We start from the raw sequence: 8478 nt of genomic DNA on the forward strand, positions 1-8478 counted from the left end.
CCGATGCCTGGAAGTGAAGTCCTCGTAGTATGAGTCCTAAAGCTCGAGGGTTTCAGTCTACTTTTCCGACAGCGTCCCCAGCACATATTCCGAAAGTATAGGTCAGGAAGCGAGCTCGTTGGAGGGAGAACTAAGGTGCAACGCGGAACGATCGAAAAGATGGCCAATCCTCTGCCAACGAGTGGCGAACGCTCGTCTGATGTCAGAAATCACAAAAAATGTACTTTAGCGAAGGAAACGGGATGAGCTCGAGAACTTCTGGTGCTTGTCCAAAGAAAATGCGAGCGAGAATGTCCCGGACTCAGTTTTCTCGTCCTGGGGTAAAAGGTGGTCCCCCGACGGTTTCTTCCCTTTGCTCCGTATTGGTCATAAGTCTTTCGATCTTCGAGGCTCGAACTCGAGGACTTCAACCCACACTCCTGGTATGCTCCCTGACACGTTTTCCCAGGTATAGGTCGAGAAGCGAGCTCGTTGGAGGGAGAACTACGGTGAGACCCAAAACGGTCCAAAAGATGGCCAATGCTTCCAACGAGTGGGGAACGCTCGTACGGTGTCAGAAACCACTGGAAATGCACTTGCAGCGAAGGAAACGGGCTGAACTTGAGGACTTCCGGTGCTCGTCCTAAGAAAACGCGAGCGAGAATGTCCTGGACTCCGTTTTCTCGTCCTGGAGTAAAAAGCGGTCCCCCGACGGTTTATTTCCTTTGCTCCATATTGGTCATAAGTCTTTCGATCTTCGAGGCTCGAACTCGAGGACTTCAACCCACACTCCTGGCATGCTTCATGACACGTTTTCCCAAGGTATAAGTCGGGAAGTGAGCTCGTTGGAGGGAGAACTATGGTACGACCCAAAACGATCCAAAAGTTGGCCAATGCTTGCAACGAGTGGCGAACGCTCGTCTGGTGTCAGAAACCACTGAAAATGCACTTGCAGTGAAGGAAATGGGCTGAGCTCGAGGACTTTTGGTGCCCGTCCCAAGAAAACGCGAGAGAGAATGCCCCGGACTCAGTTTTCTCATCCTGGGGTAAAAGGCGATCCCCGACGGTTTCATCCCTTTGCTCTGTATTGGTCATAAGTCTTTCGATCTTCGGGGCTCGCTCTTCGAGGACTTCAACTCACACTATTGACATGCTCCCTGACGCGTTTTCCCAGGGTATAGGTAGGGAAGCGAGCTCGTTGGAGGGAGAACTATGGTGCGACCAAAAACTGTCCAAAAGTTGGCTAATGCTTCCAACGAGTGGTGAACGCTTGTCCGGTGTCAAAAACGACTGGAAATGCACTTGCAGCGAAGGAAACAGGCTGAGCTCGAGGACTTTCAGTGCTCGTCCCAAGAAAACGCGAGCAAGAATGCTCCGGACTCAGTTTTCTCGTCCTGGGGTAAAAAGCGATCTCCCGACGGTTTCTTCCCTTTGCTCTGTATAGGTCATAAGTCTTTCGATTATTCGGGCTCGTGGTCCAAGGACTTCAACCCACACTTCTGGCATGCTCCTTGACAAATTTTCCCAAGGTATAGGTCGGGAAGCGAGCTCGTTGGAGGGAGAAGTGTGGTACGACCCAAAACGGTCCAAAAGATGGCCAATGCTTCCAACGAGTGGCGAACGCTCGTTCGGTGAAAGAAACCACTGGATATGCACTTGCGGTGAAGGAAACGGGCTGAGCTCGCGGACTTTCGGTGCTCCTCCCAAGAAAACGCGAGCGAGTATGCCCTGAACTCAGTTTTCTCGTTCTGGGGGTAAAAAGTGGTCCCTCGATGGTTTCATCCCTTTGTTCCGTGTTGGTCATAAGTCTTTCGATCTTCGGGGCTCATGCTTCGAGGACATTAAACCACACTCCTAACATGCTCCCTGACATGTTTTCCCAAGGTATAGGTCGAGAAGCAAGCTCGTTGGAGGGAGAATTGTGGTGCGACCCAAAACAGTCCAAAAGATGGCCAATGCTTCCAACGAGTGGCGAACGCTCGTCCGGAGAAAGAAATCACTGGATATGCACTTGCCGCGAAGCAACCCGACTGAGCTCGAGGACTTCTAGTGCTCGTCCCCAGAAAACGTGAGCGAGAATGCCCCGGACTCAGTTTTCTCGTCCTGGGGTAAAAAGCAGTCCCCCGACGGTTTATTCTCTTTGCTCCGTATTGGTCATAAGTCTTTCGATCTTCAGGGCTCGCACTCGAGGACTTCAACCCACACTCCTGGCATGCTCCCTGACACGTTTTCCAAGGTATAAGTCAGGAAGCGAGCTCGTTGGAGGGAGAACTATGGTGCGATCCAAAACGGTCCAAAAGTTGGCCAATGATTCCAACGAGTGGCGAACGCTCGTTCGGTGTCAGAAACAACAGGAAATGCACTTGCAGCGAAAGAAACAGGTTGAGTTTGAGGACTTTCGGTGCTCGTCCCAGGAAAATGCGAGCAAGAAAGCCCCGGACTCAGTTTTCTCGTCCTGGGGTAAAAAGCGATCCCCCGACGGTTTCATCCGTTTACTTCGTATTGGTAATAAGTCTTTCTATTATCGGGACTCGTGCTCTAAGGACTTCAACCCACACTCCTGGCATGCTCCTTGAGACGTTTTCCTCAGCTACAGGTAGGGAAGCGAGCTCTTTGGAGGGAGAACTGTGGTGCGTCCCAAAACAGTCCAAAAGATGGCCAATGCTTCCAACGAGTGGTGAACGCTCGTCCGGTGTCCGAAACTACTGGAAATGCACTTGCAGCGAAGGAAACAGGAGGAGCTCGAGGACTTCTGGTGCTCATCCAAGGAAAACACGATCGAGAATGCCCTGAACTCAGTTTTTCGTCCTGGGGTAAAAAGCGGTCCCCCGACGGTTTATTCCCTTTGCTCTGTATTGGTCGTAAGTCTTTCGATCTTCGGGGCTCGCACTCGAGGACTTCAACCCACACTCCGAGCATGCTCTCTGACACATTTTCCCAAAGTATAATTCGAGAAGCGAGCTCGTTGGAGGGAGAACTATGGTGCGACCCAAAACTGTCCAAAAGTTGGCCAATGCTTCCAACGAGTGATGAACGCTCGTCCGGTGTCAAAAACCACTAGAAATGCACTTGCAGCGAAGGAAATGGGTTGAGCTCAAGGAATTTCAGTGCTCGTCCCAAGAAAACCCGAGCGAGAATGCTTCGGACTCAGTTTTCTCGTCCTGGGGTAAAAAGCGGTCCCCCGATGGTTTCTTCTCTTTTCTCCGTATAGGTCATAAGTCTTTCGAATTTTTGGGCTCGTGGTCCGAGTACTTCAACCCACACTTCTGGCATGGTCCTTGACAAATTTTCCCAAGGTATAGGTCTGGAAGCGAGCTCGTTGGAGGGAGAACTGTGGTACGACCCAAAACGGTCCAAAAGATGGCCAATGCTTCCAACGAGTGGTGAACGCTTGTTCGGTGAAAGAAACCACTGGAAATGCACTTGCAGTGAAGGAAACGGGCTGAGCTCGAGGACTTCTAGGTGCTCGTCCAAAGGAAAGACGAGCGAGAATGCCCCTGACTCAGTTTTCTCACCCTGGGGCAAAAAGCGGTCCCCCAATGGTTTATTCCCTTTGCTTCGTATTGGTCATAAGTCTTTCGATCTTCGAGGCTCGAACTCGAGGACTTCAACCCACACTCCTGGCATGCTTCATGACACGTTTTCCCAAGGTATAAGTCGGGAAGCGAGCTCATTGGAGGGAGAACTATGGTGCGACCCAAAACGGTCCAAAAGATGGCCAATGCTTCCAACGAGTGGCGAACGCTCGTCCGGTGTCAGAAACCACTCGAAATGCACTTGCAGTGAAGTAAACGGGCTGAGCTCGAGGACTTCCAGGTGCTCGTCCAAAGAAAAGACGAGCGAGAATGCCCCTGACCCAGTTTTCTCGTCCTGGGGCAAAAACCGGTCCCTTAACGGTTTCTTCCCTCTGCTCCGTATTGTTCATAAGTCTTTCGATCTTCGGGGCTCATGCTCCGAGGACTTCAACCCACACTCCTGGCATTCTCTCTAACACATTTTCCCAAGGTATAGGTCGGGAAGCGAGCTTGTTGGAGGGACAACTGTGGTGCGACCCAAAAGGGTCCAAAAGATGACTAATGCTTCCGACGAGTGTCGAACGCTTGTCCGGTGTCAGAAACCACTAGAAGTGCACTTGGAGCGAAGGAAATGGGTTGAGCTCAAGGACTTCTGGTGCTCGTCCCAAGAAAACGCGAGGGAGAATGCCCTGGACTCAGTTTTCTTGTCCTGGGGCAAAACGCGGTCCCCCGACGGTTTCTTCCCTCTCCCCCGTATTGGTCATAAGTCTTTTGATCTTTGGGGCTCGTGCTCCGAGAACTTCAACCCACACTCCTGGAATGCTCCTTGACACATTTTCCCAAGGTATAGGTCGGGAAGCGAGCTCGTTGGAGGGAGAACTATGGTGCGACCCAAAAGGGTCCAAAAGATGGTCAATGCTTCCAACGAGTGGCGAACGCTCGTCCGGTGTTAGAAACCACTAGAATTGCACTTGCAGCGAAGGAAACGGGTTGAGCTCAAGGACTTCCGGTGCTCGTACCAACAAAAGGCGAGAGAGAATGCCCCAGACTCAGTTTTCTAGTCCTGGGGTAAAAAGCGGTTCTCCGACGGTTTCTTCCCTTTGCTCCGTATTCATCATAAGCCTTTCAATCTTTGGGGCTCGTGCTTCGAGCACTTCAGCCCACACTCTTGGCATGCTCCCTGACACGTTTTCCCAAGGTATAGGTCGGGAAGTGAGCTCGTTGGAGGGAGAACTGTGGTGCAACCCAAAAGGGTCCAAAAGATGGCCAATGCTTCCAACGGCACAACCTAATGATGCATCTAATACCACTGTGCCTAGAATGCCTTGGTATGTCTCTACTCCTTAAAGCTATACAGGCAAGAAGCGCTTTCTTTGATCGGGAGCTTGCATTCAATATAAGACAAGATCAGATTTCAGGGAGAAAGGTGTTAACACATGACTGATGACTGCAATTCATTTCAATCCTTGGGCTCATTTTCTTTAGTTACTCTTCGTTTCATTCAGAATAGCATAAATTTTCAAAAAAGAAAGGAGAAAGGTTCTCAAATTCTTTTAGCGTCTCATTGATAAGGACATATTAACCTATTCCATGAATGAGTCACCTGGACCTTTGTCTTTTGTTCTACGTAGCTTAATTTCCTCCATATGAACCTTTTTTTTCTTCATTCATCCGCCTTAATAGATCTGGATAGGTTTCTTTAGTTGGTTCTTAACTCCTTTTAGTTTCTAGTCGAACCTCAGAATTCCACTAACCCGCTTCGTGGTCATTGACTATACTATGGTCAAAAGGATTTCGCATCAATTCCATTGGCCCTCTCAAATCATTTTATAGCCAATTCTCCACCAAACCCAAAGGTCTTTTTTTTCCACAAAGAAAGAATGTTCACTTTTGAGACCTATCCAGAGAAAGCAAGGTGCATTCATTCTGGTCAATCTAGGTAAGAGGAATGTTTAGCCTCTCATAATTAAGGCGAGTATCTGATTCACACACCTAGTTTCATTGCATCTCTGTACTCAATCCCCTTATCTGTCTCCCAGAACTGGCCTTATCTAGAGTCATTCATTGTTGTGGAATTCGAGACCTCCCTGTCTGAGGGTATATAAGCTTGGGGCCATTATTCCCCTTAGGAATGGGTCCGAGCCAACAACTCTAGTTTCATTACGAAGATATATCACGCAAGGATCTATTGCTCAAATAGAATCACACCAATGTTATGGAAGTTCTTGGATCATCTTCAATGAGAGTCATGCCAAAGGAACCCTATGATTTTAGGAGAAAAAATGGAAAATTGGCTATAGAGATCCTGCGCAGTTAGAAATTGATACAGACAAGGGGTTCGATAGTGATCTAGTGCAAGGATATTTTTGAGTCAAATAAAGATAAAGGATATGTTAGTGATCTAGCACGAGAAAGCACTCTCCGAGGGCATGAAATGTCTAATTTTTCTTTTAAAGTCATTATAGGAATAGTAATGTCTTTCTTAAATTCTCCGACCGAAATACAAGAAAACTCCATTCAATTCTCGATGGAATCAGAGTTTTTCAAATTTTTCCTAGAACTGACAGATCATTTCGAGATCTTCTCTAAGACTCTAAGGTTCAATGTGACTATTGTCACTTTTGCCAAGACAAAAGATGAGACTTTACAACTGTAAAGCGGCTTTTTGAAAAAAAATCGAATTTGAGAAAAAAGAAAAGATTGAAGCTGAAATCCAACTTCTTGAAATAAAGAACTTGCAATCAGTAGATTTCTTAGATTCTAAAAAAAATCAATACACCTTAGTACTTCGTCCACCCAACTCGCTTTCTGACCTATACTTTGAGTAAATGTGTGAGGGCCAGTGCCAAGAATATAGATTGAAGTCCTCAAAGTATGAGTCCCAAAGCTCGAAACACTTATGACCAATACAAAACAAAGGAACCGTTGAAGGATCGCTTTTTGCCTCGAGATAAAAAAACTTAGTAAGAGGCATTCTCGTTCGAATTTTCTTAGGAAGAACACAAGAAGTTATTGAGCTTAGCCCGTTTCCTTCGTTGAATTGCATTTTTAGTAGTTTCTCACACCGGATGAGCATTAGCCACTCGTTGGAAGAGCATTGACCATCTTTTCCATCGTTTCGGATTGCACCTTAGTTCTCCCTACAATGAGCTCGATTACCGACTGTACTTTGGGAAAATGTGTGAGGGACGATGCCAGCAATATAGACTGAAGTCTTTAGAGAATGAGTCCTGAAGCTCGAAGCACTTATAACCAATACAAAACAAAGAAATTGTTCAAGGACTGCTTTTTATCCCGAGATAGAAAAATTGAGTCCGGGGCATTCTCATTTGTATTTTCTTGGGACGAACACTAGAAGGCCTTAAGCTTAACCTGTTCCTATTGCTGAAATGCATTTTCAGTGGTTTCTGAAACCAGACGAGCGTTCGCCACTCATTGGAAGAGCATTGGTGGCCATCTTTTTTATCGTTTCAGGTTGCATCTTAGTTCTTCGTCCAATGAGCTCGCTTCCCGCCCTATAGTTTGGGTAAATGTGTGAGGAACGATGCTAGGAATGTAGACTGAAGTCCTTAAAGTATGCGTCTCGAAGTTCGAAACACTTGTGCCCACTACAAAATAAAGAAGCCGTTGAAGGAAAGCTTTTTAATCCGAGATAGAAAAACAGAGTCCGGGATATTCTCGTTCACATTTCCTTGGGACGAACACCAAAAGTTCTTTAGCTTAGCTCGTTTCCTTCGCTAAAATGCATTTTCAGTGGTTTCTGAAACTAGACGAGCGTTTTCTACTCGTTGGAAGAGCATTGCCATCTTTTCGATCGTTTCGAGTTGCATCTTAGTTCTTCATCCAACGAGCTCGCTTCCCAACCTATACTTAGGGAAAATGTGTGAAGGACGATGCCAGGAATGTAGACTGAAGTCCTCAGAGTATCAGTCTGGAAGCTCGAAACACTTATGACCAATAAAAAATGGAATGGTGAATAAATCCACTAATGGTTAGGGGATTGTGAAGTGTTGGGCTTTGATGATCCAATTTCATGCAAATTTTACATGTAATTAGTCTATTTAAGGGGCAATTTTCATTTTGAAGAAGAATTTTGCCATTTTTTGAAATTTTGAATTACAAAAAATGAACCTTTTTCTTTCCCAAATCTCACACAAAAATGTACCACCAAATTCAATCTCTTTCTCAAATTTCCTACTTTGAACAAGTCCCACAACCCGATTCCAAGTCCAGGGAATAGCGGGTAAACTCTAGTGTGGTCCGGTTCGAGTTCGGGAGAAGTTTTCGAGATTTAAAAAAGCTACAAGGTATGTTTTCTTTTTAACACTAATTTAGTGTAATTAAGGTTGTGTTTTATACATGTTAATCTTTAGGTATTTAGATGCTATTATAGTAAAATTTGATCCTTTTATCTGCTGCACATGTTTCGTATCCTTCAGCCACAAATGTAGACTTAAGTCCTCGAAGTATGAGTCCCCAAGCTCGAAAAACTAATGATCAATACAAAACAAAGAATCCTAGAAGAACTACTTTTTACCACGAGTTTGAAAAACTGAGTCTGGGACGTTCTCGTTCACATTTTCTTTGAACGAACACCAGAAGTTCTTGAGCTTAGTCCATTTCCTTCACTGAAGTGCATTTTTAGTGGTTTCTTGCACCGGACGAGCGTTCGCCACTCGTTGGAAGAGCATTGACAAACTTTTTTATCGTTTCGGGTTGCACCTTAGTTCTCCCTCCAACGAGCTCACTTCCCAAACTATACTTTGGGAAAATGTGTGAGGGACAATGCTAGGAATGTAGACTGAAGTCCACGGAGTATGAGTCCCAAAGCTCGAAACACTTCTGACCAAGACAAACCAAAGAAACCATTGAATGGCTGCTTTATACCCCGAGAAAGAAAAACTGAGTCTGAGACATTCTCGTTTGCATTTTCGTGGTACGAACACCAGAAGTTCATGAGCTTAGCCCGTTTCCTTTGTTGAAA

At 46.1% G+C, this 8478-nt stretch overlaps 1 pseudogene; it reads left to right on the forward strand.

Annotated features, from left to right (window-relative positions):
* The first annotated feature begins 5625 nt into the window (after nt 1–5625).
* On the forward strand, nt 5626–6180 carry LOC127144408 (60S ribosomal protein L5, mitochondrial-like; annotated as a pseudogene).
* Nucleotides 6181–8478: the final 2298 nt, after the last annotated feature.

This window comes from Cucumis melo, chromosome 12, assembly GCF_025177605.1.
Source record: "Cucumis melo cultivar AY chromosome 12, USDA_Cmelo_AY_1.0, whole genome shotgun sequence".
Lineage (NCBI taxonomy): Eukaryota > Viridiplantae > Streptophyta > Magnoliopsida > Cucurbitales > Cucurbitaceae > Cucumis > Cucumis melo.